At 42.9% G+C, this 20,102-nt stretch overlaps 1 protein-coding gene across 1 annotated transcript in view; it reads left to right on the top strand.

The window, feature by feature from the left end:
• The window catches only part of LOC126456875 (uncharacterized), a 249,809-nt gene that overhangs the window by 806 nt on the left and 228,901 nt on the right, over window positions 1–20,102 (top strand). The gene's annotated exons all lie outside the window — the stretch shown is intronic.

Raw genomic sequence — 20,102 nt, 5'->3', positions numbered from 1 at the left:
TAATACCATTTAATGAAAAGCTGTCAGAAACGTGATGATAATTTCAGAACTACCCCAATGGAAGCTTATAGTGTGTAAGCAGCAACTGTTTAGAGTGTGCCACAGAGGTGTAGGGGCTATCGAGACGAACTATTTGATATTGGGCGCTCACAGTCAATCAAGCTGGGAAATAACCTCAAATTGACCGTCAAAATCTACCAGAGCTATAATAGCGCATGCCCACCGCACGAAATCTTCTCTTTCACTTACGCCACAGACTTTGTGGGCTATTAGGTTGACTTTTTAATCGAATCACTCGCGTAAGAGTACACTCCGTCTTCAGGCCACGAGTGGCCTACCGGGACCATCCGACCGCCGTGTCATCCTCAGTGGAGGATGCGGATAGGAGGGGCGTGGGGTCAGCATACCGCTCTCCCGGTCGTTATGATGGTATTCTTGACCGAAGCCGCTATTATTCGGTCGAGTAGTTCCTCAATTGGCATCACGAGACTGTGTGCAGAGAGTAATGATTGAAAAAAGACTTTTGTAAGCGCTGTGCAAAAACCAATTACGTTTGCCACTTAAACACTATAACGACAGTAATTTAGTGTTAAGAGGGCCACAGGAACAAAACGATTAAATTGTTGATTTTATGCTGTTGATATTCACAATATTGTGTGGTAAAATTATACAGACGTCAATTTTACATTCTGTAATAGCAATAACAAGGAATTCCTAACACTGAAGCACGATTTTTGCCAAAATCTCTCACAACGCGCATAACTGTTGCGTAGGTTGCTTCTGTAGGCCAGTTTGAGGCTGCTTCCCCGGTTGAAAAACCACACGTGTCCTGTGTCATTGTGCTCGTCTCGACTTTACCTTCAGCGCTTTGCTACGTTGTAAACAATCATCCTTTCCATCTTGAGTACAGGGTGCCCCTGGAGGTATGGTCAGTATTCGTCGATGTGACAGGAACGATCGTTCGAAGGAAAAAAGTCAATAAACATGGGCTCTAAACCGCCTACATTAAGAACTATGAGCACTTCCTCATCTTCGGTACTGTAAAGCAAATCTCTTCTACTGCAAGCTCTTTGCTTTCCACATTTTGTGAAATGGTGGTATGGACTAAAACAAGAAAAAGTGTCCGGTAAGCATACGCTCTGAAGAGCATAAGAGCTAGGGGCACTTGTTCATCTCCGCTACTGTAAAACGTATCTTTTTTACTGAACATGCTCATAGCTCTTAAGGTATAACTTTTTCGAGCCCATAACCACTAAAGATTTTTTTTCTTGTTGCAGTCGATACTAACTCCTCTCAAAATATGGAAAGCAAAGAACATGCAGTAGAAGAGATTTGTTTCACACTACAGATGAAGAAATACTCATAGCTCTTACGGTGTGCATTGTAGAGACCATGTTTACTGGACTTTTTTTCCTTCGAATGATGACCCTTGTCGTGTCATTGAATACTGACCATTCCTCCGGGAAAAGAATACTGACCATTCCTCAAGCGAATATTGTCCTTAATAGAAAACTCTCGTGTCTCAAGAATAGGTTAATGTTTTATAGAATACTAAAAAATTCTAATAAAATCAGTTTTAAGTCATACTAATTTAAATAGATATACAGGGTGATTCAAAAAGAATACCACAACTTTAAAAATGTGTATTTAATGAAATAAACATAATATAACCTTCTGTTATACATCATTACAAAGAGTATTTAAAAAGGTTTTTTTTCACTCAAAAACAAGTTCAGAGATGTTCAATATGGCCCCCTCCAGACACTCGAGCAATATCAACCCGATACTCCAACTCGTTCCACACTCTCTGTATCATATCAGGTGTAACAGTTTGGATAGCTGCTGTTATTTCTCGTTTCAAATCATCAATGGTGGCTGGGAGAGGTGGCCGAAACACCATATCCTTAACATACCCCCATAAGAAAAAATCGCAGGGGGTAAGATCAGGGCTTCTTGGAGGCCAGTGATGAAGTGCTCTGTCACGGGCTGCCTGGCGGCCGATCCATCGCCTCGGGTAGTTGACGCTCAGGTTTCATAACTAACCTTTTTCGCAGGACTCTCCATACAGTTGATTGTGGAATTTGCAGCTCTCTGCTAGCTCTGCGAGTCGATTTTCCTGGGCTGCGAACAAATGCTTGCTGGATGCGTGCTACATTTTCATCACTCTTTCTCGGCCGTCCAGAACTTTTCCCTTTGCACAAACACCCATTCTCTGTAAACTGTTTATACCAACGTTTAATACACCACCTATCAGGAGGTTTAACACCATACTTCGTTCGAAATGCACGCTGAATAACTGTCGTCGACTCACTTCTGCCGTACTCAATAACACAAAAAGCTTTCTGTTGAGCGGTCGCCATCTTAGCATCAACTGACGGTGACGCCTAGTCAACAGCGCCTCAAGCAAACAAATGTACAACTAAATGAAACTTTATAGCTCCCTTAATTCGCCGACAGATAGTGCTTAGCTCTGCCTTTTGTCGTTGCAGAGTTTTAAATTCCTAAAGTTGTGGTATTCTTTTTGAATCACCCTGTATTAATTCCTAAATTAACGTAACAAAATCTGCTCCAAATTATTATCCGGTAACTTTAAGGTATTTATGACCTAATTCAATAGCTGGCCGGAATGGCCGTGCGGTTCTAGGCTCTACAGTCTGGAACCGAGCAACCGCTCCGGTCGCAGGTTCGAATCCTGCCTCGGGCATGGCTGTGTGTGATGTCCTTAGGTTAGTTAGCTCTGAGTTCTAGGCGACTGATGACCTCATAAATTAAGTCGCATAGTGCTCAGAGCCATTTTTTGAGCCTAATTCAATAAGGTATCGGATTTTGTTCAAAATGTTCAAATGTGTGTGAAATCTTATGGGACTTAACTGCTAAGGTCATCAGTCCCTAAGCTTACACACTATTTAACCTAAATTATCCTAAGGACAAACACACACACCCATGCCCGAGGGAGGACTCGAACCTCCGCCGGGACCAACCGCACAGTCCATGACTGTAGCGCCTCAGTCCGCTCGGCTAATCCCACGCGGCTCGGATTTTGTAAAACATCTGTTGTCCTCAGGGTTTAGAACATCTTAATACCATTTCCGTTTTCAGTTAGGTTCACTACATTGCAATATTTTGTACCTGTCATCTCGAAAATGTAAACAGGACGTTATTATTCAATAATCTTGACAACATATGTTTATAGAAGAAAAATCCGCTTTCGTTGCCAATAACTTTCTTAATTTATTCTACGACCGGTCTCTAAACTGGCTTCATCGCCAGGTGTCACCAATGTCACGAAACAATCCTGGGAACAAATGCGTGGCGGTCGGGACAGTCAGTCATGGGAGATCACACCCACTCCAAATGAGCGCATGGCGGCGTAGGACCAGCAACCATAGCGCTCTTTACAGTCTTCTATTAGGAGTAGCCCAACTAGTGACGAGCGTGTCAGCACTACCAATAGAGACGCCAGTTGAGTAGCAAGTTGTTTGATTCCGATCCGTCAATCAACTCGAATGAGAGTGTCCGCACGTTCTAACAATGCTGGAGTCATAGCTGTGTGCCGCTAGCCGACATACGAGAGATTGGATGGGTTTGCTCCACCTTGTTGCCATGATGACAGACGCCACGTCAAACGACTCACAGTGCTTTTGTTCACTGCCAGGTCTCCGTAGACATTGTGCAAGCGCCTATGAATATCTGAGATTCCCTGGTTTTCCGCCAAAAGAAACTCAATGACAGCTCTCTGCTAGGAACGCACCCCCGTTACAGATGCCACATTAAAGGCTACTTACAGCGCCGCCACCTATTGGATCTTCGTGAAACTATAGGGGCTGAAGCGAGAGATGTCCCACAACAAATTCCGCATTTTTTTTCAACCGAAGCTGGCCGAGAAAAAAATTATGTTATGTTACTTATTGAACGTCCTTCGTATTTATATCTTATGAGGACTTTCGCGCAAGCGTTAGAAACCGAAGCATGAAATGGACAAATTATAAAGTTTGTGTCGTTCGTGTTCGCTCTGAATGTAGTTGTATACCAAGAACTCAAATGGAAAACCATTACCAAGGAAAGAAGGAAAAACTGAAAACTGAAAAGTGGAAGGAGTATACAGAGGGGCTGTACAAGGGAAATGGAAGGAGATGGAGCTGAAGTGAGATGGGAGATTCGATACGATACAGCGAGAAGAATTTGACAGATCATTGAAAGATGTAAGTCGAAACAAGGCCCCTGGAGTAAACGACATTCTCTCGCAACTAATGATATCCTTGGAATAGCCAGTCAGGAGAAAACTATTTGACCTGGTGGGCATCATGTATGAAACAGGAATAATACCCTCGCACCTGTCCAAAAGAACAGACACCACGAGAAATCCGCAGCTGTGATACAGAATATGTAAACTGAAGGAAGTCAGGAGGAAGAACTAATGATATCAGCTGCACCGGGACTTGCGGAATCAGCGGTGACGAGTGGAAATGTGTGCCGGAGGGAGTCGACCGCGGAATCTTTTGCTTTCTAGGCAGTGCCAGTAACCACTGCGCCATCCGGACACAGTGTTTATCGCAAATGCGCTGACTGTCTCAGCACGCTACCCTGGCAGAGCCACACTCCCACCTAGCGGATAGATGGCGCTAGGTAGGAGTGTGGGTCGGCACTGGCACTGCCTAGAAAGCAAAAGATCCCGGGTTCGAGTCCCAGTCTGGCACATACTTCCACTGATTGGCCCTAATTCCGCATGAAGTCCCGGTGCAGCTGATATCATTCGTTTCTTCCCTTCACTTTCTTTTCTCCCCCATTCTACTTTCAATTTGCATACTAAGCTTAATGAGTCATTTTTGCAAAATACTGACACGAATTATTTGGAGAACAATGAAAAAGCTTGTAGGAGATCTCTCGGAAGATTAGGATGGGCTCTGGAGGAATGCAGGAACATGCGAGGCTCTACTGACCCTACAACTTTGCTTGGAAGATAAGAAAAGGCAGAGCTACATTTACAGCATTTGTAGACTCAGAGAATTGACTAGACTACATACACTCTTCGAAATTCTGAAGGTAGCAGGGATCGAACTCGGAGAGAAAAGGTTATTCACAACTTGCAAAGAAACCAGACGGCAGTTAGAGTCGAAGGACGTGAAAGGGAAATAGTGGTTGAGAAGCGAATGAGAACAGGTCCTAGTCTATCCTCGATGTCACTGAGCAAGGACTACAGGAAACCAAGGCCCATTTTGGAAATGGAATTTAAGATTATGCAGAGAAAAGAAAAACTTTGAGATTAGCCAATGACAATGTAATTCTGTCAGAGACTGCAAAGGTCCTCGAAGAGCTGCTGAATGAAATGGACATCGTCTCGAAAGGAGAACATAAGACGAACATCAACAAAAGCAAAACAAGTATAATGGAATGTGTTCGAAATAAATCAGGTGATGTTTTATTGATAGCAGAATCGATTTTCGATCACATGGTGATCATCTTCAGTGCTGTACAAATTAAACTCAGACACTGGAATCAAGTTATCAATAACCAAAACTGAGACGCGATCACAATATTATTGTTATTGTGATCGCTTCTCAGTTTTGTTATTGATAACTTGATACCAGTGTCTGAGTTTAATTTGTACAGCACTAAAGATGATCACCAAGTGATCGAAAATCGATTCTGCTATCAATAAAACATCAATATTACGACCAACGCTGACCTTTTTAATTTAACAAATATGGTCGTTGTGCACACAGCACTCCATGGAGTCGCCAATCAAAAACGCCTTTGTTTTAATGATGTCCACTCCAAATCCTGAATCTTGTTAGTGACACTCTCTCCCCTATTTTGAGATAATGCAATACGTACTGCTCTTCTTTGAAGTTTGTCGATGTACTCCGTTAATCTGATCTCGTAAGGGTCTCAGACCGCGCAGCAGTACTCCAAAAGAGGACGGACAAGCGTAGTGTAGGCAGTCTCTCTAGCAGATCTGTTCCATTTTCTACGTGTTCTGCCAATAAAACACAGTCTCTGGTTTGCCTTCCCCATAAAATTTTCTATGTGTTCTTTCCATTTGAAGTTGTTCGTAATAGTAATTTCTAGATTTTTGTTGATTTTGCGGCCTTCAGATTTGCCTGATTCATCGTGTAACCGAATTTAACGGATTCCTTTTAGCGCTCATTTGGATTACCCCACACTTTTCGTTATTTAGGGTCAATTGGCAATTTTTGCATCATTCAGATATCGTTTCTAAATCATTTTCCGATTTGTTATGATGTTCTGATGACTTTACTAGACGATAAACGACAGCGACATCTGCAACAACGTAGTACTTCTGCTCAGATTGTCTCCTAAATCATTTATATAGATTAGAAACAGCAGAGGGCCTATAACATTAGCTTGGGGAACGCCAGAAATCACTTCTGTTTTGCTCGATGACTTTCCGTCAATTACTACGCACTGTGACCTCTGTGACAGGAAATCACGAATCCAATTACATAACTAAGACGATATTCCATAATCACGCAATTTCATTACACGTCGCATGCGTGGTACAGTATCTGAAGCCTTCTGGAACTCTATAAATAAGGAATCAATCTCTTTTGTTTAGTTTGGTGTTCAATATACCAATAAAAAATATTATGAAACTAGGCAGTGTACTAATAGATATGATTTACAACTTACCAAGATAATCTTATGAATAAAGAATATTTTATTAAACATGAGTTATCTGTAACATGAGGTTCTCCAAACTGTCACGCATTCGTAAGACATTAAATTCGTTTGACATAGAAATGTCTTGTTTCATAGACTAGTCCCTTGTTATACGCAAATTGTGCGGAAATGTGTCAGTGGGAGTATACATATAAAGATATCCATATAGAAATTTATTCTAAAACTCGGTTCGAACGGGCCTTGGAAGGCCCAACGGGACCGACTGGCCGCCATGCCATCCTCAGACCACAGGCGTCACTGGATGCGGATATGGAGAGGCGTGTGATCGGCACACCGCTCTCCCGGCCGTATGTCAGTTTCCGAGACCGGAGCCGCTACTTCTCAATCAAGTAGCTCCTCAGTTTGCCTCACAAGGGCTGAGTGCACCCCGCTTACCAACAGCGCTCGGCAGACCGGATGGTCACCCATCCAAGTGCTAGCCCAACCCGACAGAGCTTAACTTCGGTGATCTGACGGGAACCGGCGTCAGCACTGCGGCGAGGCTGTTGGACTAGCAAATTATTCATGTCTCAATTTTATTAATAAAATCTGTCAACAGAGGGAGAATAATGCAGGAATTATCAAGCATGCACTTCTGCAATATCTTCAGTTTTCCATCATTAGGCCTATGGGGTACTGAAAGTAGTAAGAAGACTTATGATGGAGAAGTTTTATTAAGATTTCGTGACTGATTTTCGATCTGTCTGCTTAGCGATCTATCGAAAAAGAAGCAAAATGCTTGTCCCAGCGATAATGTAACCGACAAAGCATTTGCTCTGAACCCCAACTTTATGAGTGTAATGTCATTCATGTGAAAGTAGCGAAAGTTTTCAAAATGTTTGCGAAGCGTATAACCTGGTGCAGACTTGGGTATCAGCCCGGTTTTCTTTTAGTGTAATATGGTAAACTGCCTAAAAACGCATCCAGGCTGGCTGGCACACCAATCCTCGTCGTTAATCCCCCAGATGGATTCGATTCGGGGCCGGCGAACCACCTTGTACCGGAAGCGCGGCGTTTTAGCTTGCACAGCTACTTTTTTTATGGAGTCTTCCTGGCACCCAAAGGAAGGTGTGGGGGGGGGGGGGGGGAGTAGAGCAGGTAGAGCAGGCAGGGGTCGCAACCTGAGGTCTGGCCACAATCCCGTTTCCTCCATCGAGAACGAAGGAAGGTGCAGGGAAAATGATGCACTTCAAGGAGACAAAGTTTATTTATTTATTCATTGATTTTTCTTCTTCTTTTTCTTTTTTATGTTTTATTTTATTACCATCGAACGTATCAGGAGACCGACGTAGCTGAGGAGAACAATCCATTGACCAGAGAATAATCAGTACCCAGTCAGGAAAATGCGTGGATCAACTTCGCATTGGGTAACACCTCAACTCAGAAGTGCGTTAAGAAAGACACTGCAAAGCAAATTAGAGAAAAATTGTCTGTATTTGGGACTGCACAATGTCGTCCATTACGGAAGCGCCAAAAATCGAGGACATTTTTCTCGCTATCAGCAAACAAGTAGTGAACTGCGTGTCTACAGACCCACTTCACGGAGTTCGTCTTCGTTTGTGCGACGTATCTCGAGTCTGGATAGAGGAGCAGGTCAGGAGGTATCTGATGGGGAGTCGTACCTGTAGTTATTGGTAGCATCTGTCTCACCAAGAACCAGAGACCTACCGCCGCTCGTCTGTGTCCAGAACATCATAGCCGACGCATAGTGGAGCGTCTGCAAAGTGAATCGCGTGAAGGAGTGACCATTGACCGTAAGATACCATGCAGACCGGACGGCAGTTGCAAGGTAAGGAGCGCACACCGATTGCCAAACGGCACGCCAGTCGACCTGGGAACACTTCACTTCAACCACATCCGGTGAGCTGTTCCGCTGAAAAAAGCCACAGGTTGCCTTCTTGGCCATCAAGCACGTTGGCAGTTTCGCAAAACGGACGTAGCTCAGTTCAAGGAAAAAATGGTGGAAGCAAATGATGGGCGGGACGTCCGAAAGCTGAACAGGGGCAGATAGAGAGCGTGGTGCAAGGGCCTCCAGCAACAGGTCAGTCAGGCGCATGGGACAACGGCGCCACAACATCATCGGAGAGCTAATCTGGGCAGGTCAAACACCTAACTACCCTTACTATAGAAATTGCTCTTTATAAAAATTTTGCATAAGACTTTTCATCTTTGACAATTTTTTGACTCAGTTCTACTATTATTACAAAATTATACACATAAACAAATAGTAATACAATTATAAAAAATTACTAGATGTTTTGATTTTAAGTTTAGTTAGACACATTCAGGCAATGTTAGCCAGTAGTATCGGTGTAAAGTTCACTTTGTATATCCTGTGTGTTAAATGAAGCCTGGCCTCAGGCTGGGCCTCGCTAGCTGAGACGGGCAGCCAGAACAAGGAGTAGGTAACAGTACTAGAGTGAGACACTGAGAGCCGTCCAAAAATGTGCTCCTACTGCTGGAATAGCTGAGACTTGGCGACATCACAGAAAGTCTTTGGCAACTCAGTGATCGTCAACTTACTTCTAGGAATGGAGCTGAAGTATACTTCTAAATTCACTATATGTATTTTTTTTTTTTTTTGAAAGTTTGATGAAACATTCTTATGTAATAAGTGGTAATGAGTACGGAAATTTAATTTTTTGACCATAAGCTGATCATTTTACGATTAAATTTTCTTTTCATTATGTGAGCAATCTACCTTTCTTTTCTCTTTTGGTCGCTAGTGCAGCAGTGAGAGAAAGGTCGTATCATCGATGTCTCACGAGCCGTGCGCTTTAATGCTCGTTTGCTGTTATGAATGTACTTCTGGCCATACGACCGATTCTCGCTGGAAACTTTATATACGTATATCAAGTCGGTTATTTTTGCTTCGTTCCCTAACACATCTGAAACCGATAGCATTGGAATCTTAAGCGAACCTCTGAGTGCGTACTGCTGTTTTTGTATTGACTGGGCAAGCAGCTTTCGATAATCACCAGATGACTGATGGAATGTGCTACATTTAATCAATCCTCCGTTGCTCCGGCGGATGACACTCGTTGTCCACATGATTTTTCCGCTCTCCTTTTGTCTGATTGGACTGGATTGAGTTCGCTCCATTTTCAGTACCTTTCCGTTAACTTTTCATCGGTTAGCTTCAGCCACCACTGGATTTTAGTTCCGCAGGGTTGCACTCTTGTCGAAACATTATTATAGTTTGGAGGACACTGGTCATTCGCACGAGCATTACTGTTACAATGTGAATCAAAGTAAGTGTATGTTACTTAACTTCTATCCTAAATCCACTCCTATTTTCATGTGAGTAATTTTAGGCGCATAGAAATCAGTTACAGTTTTTATCTAGAATACTTGTCTACGAAAAGCAAATATTCTGTACACTTTTAGTTTGTGAAATAAATGTCAAAGGTAAAAAAAACCTAGGGCAGAGTTTAGCAAAGATGTGCATGAGTTGCTGGAGTGGTTCAATGAGATGAGTGATGAAGACCCTAACAGTGATATTAGCGACTCAGAGAACCAGGATTATGTGCATGAAAGTGGTCATGATTCAGAAACAGAACAATAAGTGTCAGAAAATGATGAATATAAGTCACAGGGAATAACTAATTCAAGAGGACCTATTTCTTTTAGAAAAAATTGGAAGAGATAAATGTAGGAAAAGTAATTATCCTACCGCAGTTAGAACGAGATCTTATAATACTATTTCGCGGTCACCTGGGCGCAAAAATGAAGCTCATATAACAAAGACAAAAACGATTGTGAAGCCATTTTCGGATGAAAATAAAATACGCATTATTGCAACGTATACTAGTATTTACAACAATGAAAGTCCTTGTAACTTATCTAGTGAAAGGAATGCTAAAGAAACAAATGTTATAAAGATCAGTGCTTTCATTGGTTTGTAACATCTGCACGTATCTCTGAGAATTTCTAGAAAGAGTTTATCGAAGTTGTGGGATGAATCAAAGCCCAATGGACATGAATCGTGATACTTATGCATGAATGAAAGTCCTTGCATTTCTGGGTGCACTTGAGATGTCTGATGTTCGATAATATCCTTGACAGAGGTGTTTGAAGAAATAATGACAAGTTGGCCGTTGTCATGGAGGTACTAGTACTATTTTTGAAAAGTTAACAAATGTAATTATCACCTAGAGTATATCTTACTGTATTTGCATATTAAGTGCATTATATTGATATTTAAATATCACACTTCTAAAATCATTCATATATACCTTTAAAAACGTCTAACTGTAGTGGATGACACTTGTCATCGGCGTGAGTGATAGTATCAGGAAATATTGCGCGAGTAGCGGAAGGTTAATTATTACTATGTTATTATCATTATTGTTACTATTAGTCATATGTATACAAGATTTTTATCTCACTTATTTTCAGTATGCTTTTAATGTGGTGCTGGAAAGACGGAAGCATTGAAAGTTCGCCACATGCAGTATCCGCATTTAGCCTGTTCATTTAATCTTCAGAACAAAACACCTAATCAGAAAAGTTGATAATGGACATTGGTAATGTAAATAGAAATCTACAACCACTTCTGACGGTTTCTAGTTGTAGCTGCAAAGACTACCATTTCACACCACGTTCCTCAACAATTTAAATTGTGCAGGGTGTACCATAATTAGTAACGTAAACGCATACAGTTGAAAGTACACGATACTAGAAGCAAAAAAGTCTCAGTACACATTGGGGTGAAAATGCATACCTTAAGAGCTACAAACAATTTTTCATCTTCGATACTGTGAAGCAAATCTCTTCTACTGTAGGCTCTTTGCTTTCCATATTTTGGGAAATGGTAATGTGCACCAAAACAAGAAAAAAAAGTCTAGTAAACATGTGTTCTAAAATGCATACGTTAAGAGCTATGAGCACGTGCTCATCTTCGTTACTTGGAAACACAACTCTTCTAATGAACAATTGCTCATAACTTTTAAGGTACGCATTTTAGAGCAGATTTTTACTGGACATTTTTTCTTGTTTTGGTCCATACTACTAGTTTCCAAAATGTGGAAAGCAAAGAGTTTGCAGTGGAAGAGATTTGTTTCACAGTATCGAAGATGAAAAATTGCTCGTAGCTCTTAAGGTATGTATTTTCGACCCTATGTTTACTGAGACTTTTTTCCTTCTTGTATCGTGTACTTTCAACTGTATGCGTTTACGTCATTAATTATGATACACCCTGTATATAGTATGTGCTGGAACTAGTAAAAAGACATGAATACGTTTCCTTGAATAACTAGAATGGTTTACTGTGGTTTCATTTACGTGGTTCTGGGAACGAATTTGTAGAGCAGTACTTTGCTCCGATCATTTTATAATTTTTGGTTAAAATGTGATTTCTCTTAACGGAACGAGATGTGAGAGCTTCAGTGAATTTAAATAGCTAGGAGCCGAACGTGGTACGAAAGCTGGATGGTCTCGTCTGTTTACAACCATTGTCGGCTGCCCTATTGTTAATGTGAGCGTTTCTCATGACGTTATGAGCATCTTTCTAATGTTTACAATGAGAGAGCTATGTGAGCTTCGGTCAGAACGCAGACGTTGGAGAATTCCGCTTTTAGTCACATAGGGGACTAGACTAGCGCCAACTCATGAGTGCTTCAAATTCCATTCAAAAAAAAAATACCGACAATGAAATGTATAGGTTTTAAACAATTTCAGGGACCGCTGGGTACTCGCAGAATCGAGGAGTTGGTGGAGGTGTTAGTGGCCAGAGGACCGCAATACATGGTGATTCATTTCGGTAACCAGTTTCTCAAAAGAGACATTCGGTTCCACAGGGTTTGATCAAGTTAATTTTGAGACTGAAAAGTTTAAACGAACTCAAAATCATGTTCGTGTGTTTGGGCAATGAGTTTCACTACCAGATTCCGACTTCCGATGTCGAGTATTGTGATTTAGCACAGAAGCGCGTTACCTTACGGCTGCAGCTTCTGGTATTGATAGATGGTCGACTGTTTTGTCCTTCAGAGTGTGGTGTTTAGAGACTTAGAAGAAGATGGCAGTATTAATCGAAGGCAGTCTTATACAGCAAATGGCTAGATTTGGGAGATAGTGGTCATTATCGAGTTTGTGAAGTGGGAATAAATCATGTAACTTCTTAAGGACGAACTAGTTTGTTTCTCGTTACTGTTGGCCGTTTTTATTTCCTGAAACTGCTGATGACAATGCAAGGCATTACTTGGGGGTTAAATGGAGACTAGTAGCAATCTATGTTTCTGGCTCGATGGTAAAAATTTGGTACATAACTAAATACAATCAGATTGCTCCAGAATTGATGAATGTTCTTCTATCGCTTGGCAAGCTGAGGCTAGAGACCCTTATCTACAACTTTTTCTTATTCGCGAAATGTTGGAATTTTATCAGGATCTGCCGATATCTTAACGCATAACGATATAATTGTAACATTTTCTGCCCATCTGTAATGCTCAATTTGCGTCCCGAGGTTTTTCCGTGAGGCGTTGTGTACAAACGCCACTCCAAGTTACAATTTTTTATTTTTATTTATCATTTTCATTGAGCCTTCAGTAATTTGCATGCAACGCACATGAAGCAACTGTGTGGCAGGTCCAGTGCTCTCTTTTCGGTACAGTCATTTGACTATTCAAACAGTCATTTGACTATGCACAGTGGTTACTGCAAGAGGCCACAAGAGATAACTGCTCTGTGTGGCTATTAGTCCGGATAAAAATTAATGATACGATAATGCAAACATCAGAACACACGTTGTTAGAGATGATATAGTCATTACGCTTGGAAATTCAAATTTATTACAATAAATGACATTTCAGAAAGTTTCAGTTTGAAACTATATGTCTATAATTTTTGGAATGGCAGGGATCTGGAACTCTAGAACTATTGTTCCTGTTAATTAACTACGAATGATCTTCAATATGGTTTCAATCACAAGGAGCAAAGCGTGCATACGTTTAAACTAGAAATGACGTGGGATAAAGCTTTGCGTTAGACGGATATTCGAACTCAGCACCTAATAGGAGTGTTCACTAAGCACAATCAAATTTTAGAAATTGTAATTTTTCACCAGTAGTGAGATGACAAACTGAATCGACGAGACGAAAAAGTTTTGTCTTACGGGGATCGAACCCAGCAGCTATCGTTGTTGACTTCTAGTCAAGAGTAGATTTTAAATTTCGGTCTATTTCATCAGTAGCTAGATGTGCACATGTCTGAATTGGAAATGACATGAAAGAAATTTCTGTGCTGACTGGGAGTCGAACCCTGCACTTATCATCGCTGTTGACTACCTAGAAATAGACATTTACTGTCTAATTCTTTTTCGACATTAACTAGGAGTGACATGTTTGAACTTGAAATGATGTCATAAAAATTCTGTGTCTGATTGGGAGTTGAAATCGATGTCCACCGTTATTGTCCACAAATCACGGAGAGTCGACAGAGATCATAATAATTAGTCACCTGTAGTTTGATGTGCGCATGCTACGACTTGAAATGACAGGACGTAAACTTTTGTGTGAAACGTGGATTCCAATCCAGACACGAGCCTTTCGTGGAGACCCTGAGTAGTTGGGGATTTTGGGAAAGCAATGAAACGATGGAGTTGTATCGTCTCGTAGGGGACAAATCCAGCGGAAGGGGAGATATTAGTTCGAATACTACTCTGGCACCAATATTTTCAACAGCTCAAAATCAAATACAGTAAGGAATAGAAGCTCTGTGCCCTTACATGAGGACAGGTTAGTTAATAAAACAATCTCTCTTTTAAGAAAAGTTACTGGAGACACGGTTTCGATCTGGTGCGACTTCCGCCCAACCTACACAGACTCTCCTATTGGTAGAGAAGGTCCGTCGTATTTAATGCGGATTTGGAGTCACGGTGTAACGTTACGTTCTTCAGATGGCGTTAAAAAAGGTGAAGAGGGTTTGTCTGTATCGTTAAACCGGTTGCCTAATATGAGAATCTTAATACAGATTTTAAATATACGCAGCTAGAATCATTCCAACAGACCACCAACTTACACATAAATTTGATTCACGATTTTGGCGTAAAGAAAGAGGCTCTACATTGAACGAGGGTGATTACAACCTGTTCGAAACATTCACTTCCCTTGTCGTCCACAATGATATTCACTAGCTGCCTTGGCTACGGAATACATGATTTTGCCTTGATTTTGTAATCACTGAAACAAATTCACATAACAGCCAGCTGCACTGACTGGCAGCATGGTAGGACGCGGAAATTTCCGATGGAAGTGTTGCTTTCCACTTGTGATTCTGTTCTGGTGTATTTAATTATGGTCGGCTCATAGGTATGGCACAGTGTAAAAAACAAAGATCAGTCATCGACATACTCTCATCTTATGTTTTTACACCACGTTTCGTTTCACGTAACTGCATAGGCAAGGGAGCTGTGACTTTTTCTCATGCAGCATTTTATATCAAGATTATTGATGTTTATAATCCATGAAGGGCAAATCTCACTGATAAAAGTAGATTGTTGAATAACTTTAAGGAGATTTTGTTTGGCGTACTGTTAACACACTGACGGAAAAAATTGCAACATCAAAAAATAATTAATACAGGGCGTTTCAAAAAGAAAGAGCAGATTTCAAACATTTATTTCTCAAAAACTACAAATGATAGAAACACAATTCAAACGTTTCTTGTCAGAGAAAGGTTCAAAGTTTTTCAATGGTCCGCGCAGAAGTTCCATGCAAATCCGCAGTGGCGCTGGCGTTTGTTTGTAGGAAAATGGCGACGACACCACAGGAACGATCATTTTGTGTGCTGCAATTTGCAAAGTTAGAGTCCATTGTTGGTGTGCAACGTGCATTCCGCCGTCAATTCAACAAACAGCCGCCTCGTCATAAGCAAATTTATGAGTGGCATCACAGATTCGTAGAAGATGGTTGCATCTGCAAGCGAAAAAGCACGGGTCGTCCACGCACATCGGATGAAAATGTCGAGCGTGTCCGTGCAGCTTACGAAAGGAGCCCTAGAAAATCCACGGCACGGGCAAGTCACGAACTAAACATGTCTAAAACAACGGTATGGCGCGTTCTGAGTAACCGTCTGCACATGAAGCCGTACAAACTGCAGTTATTGCAAGCATTGCGTCCTGACGACCACAACAAAAGGTTCGAATTTTCAACTGCAATTCTACAGGACATGGAAGAGGACAATTTTGCCGAACGATTAATTTTTTCAGATGAATCAACGTTTCACATTTCTGGTAAAGTTAATCGGCATAACGTACGAATTTGGGCGAGTGAAACTCCGAGGGACGTTATTCAACATGAAAGAGACTCACCAAAGGTTAACGTCTTTTGTGCAATTTCGGTAAACAAAGTTTATGGACCTTTCTTTTTCATGGAGAAAACTATCACAGGAACCATTTACCTGGACATGTTAGAAAACTGGCTATTTCCTCAACTTCAGGAAGATTCAAATCACTTCATCTTCATGCAAGATGGCGCCCCACCACACTTCTCTGAACCTGTACGACGGTACCTAAATAACACCATTCCAGGACGGTGGATTGGAAGAGCAGGAGCACAAGATCAATGTCATCGTCTGTGGCCTCCCAGGTCACCAGACCTTACTCCCTGCGATTTTTATTTGTGGGGGTACATAAAGGACTGTGTTTATGTCCCACCTATGCCCGCTACTCTTCAAGAGGTACGACATCGAATTGTTGCGGCCGTGAATTCGGTAACTAAAGACCAGTTGCGTCGTGTGTGGCAAGAAATGAGATACCGGTTTGATATTTGTCGTGTAACAAATGGTGCTCATATTGAGGTACAGTTTTGATATTTGTTGTGTAACATTTGGTACTCATATTGAGTGAAGGACCGTTGGAATTGTGTTTCTATCATTTGTAGTTTTTGAGAAATAAATGTTTGAAATCTGCTCTTTCTTTTTGAAACGCCCTGTATAGAGTAATGAAATTTCGGAAATATATCTGGGTAATATATTTAAGTGATTAACATTGCAAAATCATAGGTTCATGTAAGAGCGATATTAGCCATTGCAAGTGTGAAATTCTGGTACATTGACGAGCGGTGTAACCGCCAGAATTTTGATTGCAAGCCTGCAAACGTGCTTGCGTTGTGCTGTACGTGTGCCGGACGTTAGTTTGTGGGATGGAGTTTCATGCCTGTTGCACTTGGTTGGCCAGTGAAAGGGCGGTTAATGCTGTTCGTGGATGACGCTGGGGTTGTTGTCCGATGATATCCCGTTTGTGCTCGATTGGAGATGGATCTGGTGATCTAGCAGGCCAAGGCAAAATGTTGACAAAAAAATGGTTCAAATGGCTCTGAGCACTATGGGACTTAACATCTGTGGTCATCAGTCCTCTAGAACTTAGAACTACTTAAACCTAACTAGCCTAATGACATCACACGCATCCATGCCCGAGGCAGGATTCGAACCTGCGACCGTAGCGGTCACGCGGTTCCAGACTGAAGCGCCTAGAACCGCACGGCCACATCGGCCGGCAACAACATGTTGACAATCAGTAGAGCATGATGAACGAGTTTGTCCTTTTTGAAAACACGCCCTAGAATACTGTTCATGAATGGTGGCACAACAAGTCGAATCATGACTGACGTACTATTTTCCAGTCAGGATGTGTGGGAAAACCACAAGAGTGCTCTTGCTGAAACATCCTGGCAGATTAAAACTGTGTGCCGGACCGGGACTCGAACTGGGGACCTTTGCCTTTCGCGGACATGTGCTCTACCAACTGAGCTACCCAAGCACGACTCACGCCCCGTCCTCACAGCTTTACTTTCGCCAGTACCTCGTTTCCTACCTTCCAAAATTCACAGAAGCTCTCCTGCGAACCTTGCAGAACTAGCACTCCTGGAAGAATGGATATTGCGTAGACATGGCTTAGCCACATCCTGGGGGTTGTTTCTAGAATGAAATTTTCACTCTACAGCGGAGTGTGCGCTGATAATGAACATCCTGGCAGATTAAAACTGTGTGCCGGACCGAGACTCTAACTCGGGACCTTTGCCTTTCGCGGGCAAGTGCTCCACCAACTGAGCTACCCAAGCACGACTCACGCCCTGTCCTCACAGCTTTAATTCCGCCAATACCTGTATCGATTAGTTCCATCCCATTGACCGCCTCCCGAAGTTCTCGGCTAGGAGAGTAGTTAGGATGTTGGTTCTTCCGGTCGACCATAAAATTAAAATCACTGAAGATTGTACACGCGTAGTATTGTCCCTGGAACAATGGAGTATCGTCGTGGGTGTAAAATTCTGCAAGTTCCCTTCTCTTACCAGAGCCAGATGGCGCGAAAATAGCGATCAAACGCACTGCACCTATCGTAACGGCCATACCACAGGCTGAAGGCAAGTACTCCACAATGCAAGTCTCGTCACACAGAGAACAGTAAATATCATAACCATAAAAATGCGAGGTAGGGAAGCATCTGAACGTCCTGAAACAGCGTTATGCCTGTGCCCACAGGCCTTAACGTGTCACTGAACATCTTTATTTCCGCAGGCATCCCAAAACTATTGATGCTGACATACCCTGTCCAGTATGCTTGTTACATGACCATCATCCTAGACATGGCACTTTACGGTGGCTAATACCTCTTCTACCTCCCCTGCCGTGCCCTAATGTGGTCTCCCCCGGTCCTATGCCAGGGTGAGTGTGTGGGTGCATCTCTTCAAGCATCACCTGGTCCACACTGGGGCGGATCTTGTGACCAGTCTCGCAGCGTCCCATCATCGCCGTGCGTTGCAGGCGCCGTATCCTCTCCAGTATCCCAGCGCCACTGGCCAAACTCCTCCGCTGCCTCCAGGACATCATCGTGGCAATCACGCGTCACATCCTCGTCAATCCCCTCCCCACCGCTCTCCACCAGCATCCACACTAAGGAGTTGTTCTGTATCCATAGGTGGCTGATCTGTTCACGGAAACGCCTCAGCATTCATCTACATCTACATCTACATTGATACTCCGCAAGCCACCCAACGGTGTGTGGCGGAGGGCACTTTACGTGCCACTGTCATTACCTCCCTTTCCTGTTCCAGTCGCGTATGGTTCGCGGGAAGAACGACTGTCTGAAAGCCTCCGTGCGCGCTCTAATCTCTCTAATTTTACATTCGTGATCTCCTCGGGAAGTATAAGTAGGGGGAAGCAATATATTCGATACCTCATCCAGAAACGCACCCTCTCGAAACCTGGCGAGCAAGCTACACCGCGATGCAGAGCGCCTCTCTTGCAGAGTCTGCCACTTGAGTTTATTAAACATCTCCGTAACGCTATCACGGTTACCAAATAACCCAGTGACGAAACGCGCCGCTCTTCTTTGGATCTTCTCTATCTCCTCCGTCAACCCGACCTGGCATTCCGTTCTGAATCATGTTGATCGCTCTCCGCCATGAGGCGGCGCTAGTTCCAGCGTTTTGGTGATAGCTGTTTCCACTTCCGAGCCTCCGAATCATAGGCATTATGGCTTCTTGATGTTGGTGGCGGGACTTCGGAATCGTGCTCCATCAAATTGTCAACGTCCAGAACTGCTGTATCTGATTGGACCGAGAGTGGCACCAAAGGCAAGGGGTCCTGCAACTGGCCTGGGTGGTCTGGTGCAATGTCTTCCTTCAATAGTATATCGTGATCTGCCACTGTCCATAAGTACCCGTATTTTTCCGCCGACTGTCATACTTGATCACGTAATGCTGCTGATGCGACACGGGTCAAGGGGAGCGCCGCCGTCGGATGAGGAGTAAGTGGGTGGGGGAGGGGGGGGAGAGGGTTACCCCCTGGCAGCTGTAACAACCTTCTCTGGGCATATTCAGAGCGTACTTGCACCTCCTTTCCACGCCCAGAACATGTTCGTAGATACCCTACAACTAGGGATGTACGAGTACGACAGAACATGTTTTTGTGGCTCGACCTGCATTTATCTGACGCCGCTGAGGACAGGATATGTTTCGAAACCCGCCCACTGCTCAGCCACGTAGGTTAGAACCGTCCCGTAAGGGAGCAGTACGGTGATCACCAATTCTTCCGGGACTTCGAACAGGAGCTCGAAGACACGGATCGATCGTAGTCCCATGCCGGCGTGTTCAACTGTAACCACTCCAACAGCCCCGTCCGAATGACGGAAATGAAGTCCTTGCCGGGCTCGGAGCAGTATTTTGTCACACAACCGGCTCATGAATGAGCTTGAAATAGACCACGCTGCTGACTGTGGATAAGTGTATTCCCATTACACCGGAAGGTTCGACTTTTACTTCATCGCCGTAAATAACGTTCTGTCTTTAGTCTTCAGTCGAACCTATTCGTCAGTATAACTAAATTTCATTGTCGACTTGCGGAACGAAAAGGTCATGATTCTATGCAATAACGCAGTACATCGCTACACATTTAGCGTAAAGACCTCACGCGCAGCATGCGTGGCA

This window comes from Schistocerca serialis, chromosome 2, assembly GCF_023864345.2.
Source record: "Schistocerca serialis cubense isolate TAMUIC-IGC-003099 chromosome 2, iqSchSeri2.2, whole genome shotgun sequence".
In the NCBI taxonomy this organism is placed as follows: domain Eukaryota; kingdom Metazoa; phylum Arthropoda; class Insecta; order Orthoptera; family Acrididae; genus Schistocerca; species Schistocerca serialis.
The sequence above is the reverse complement of the archived record's forward strand: the minus strand, read 5'-3'. Positions and strand labels throughout refer to the sequence as shown.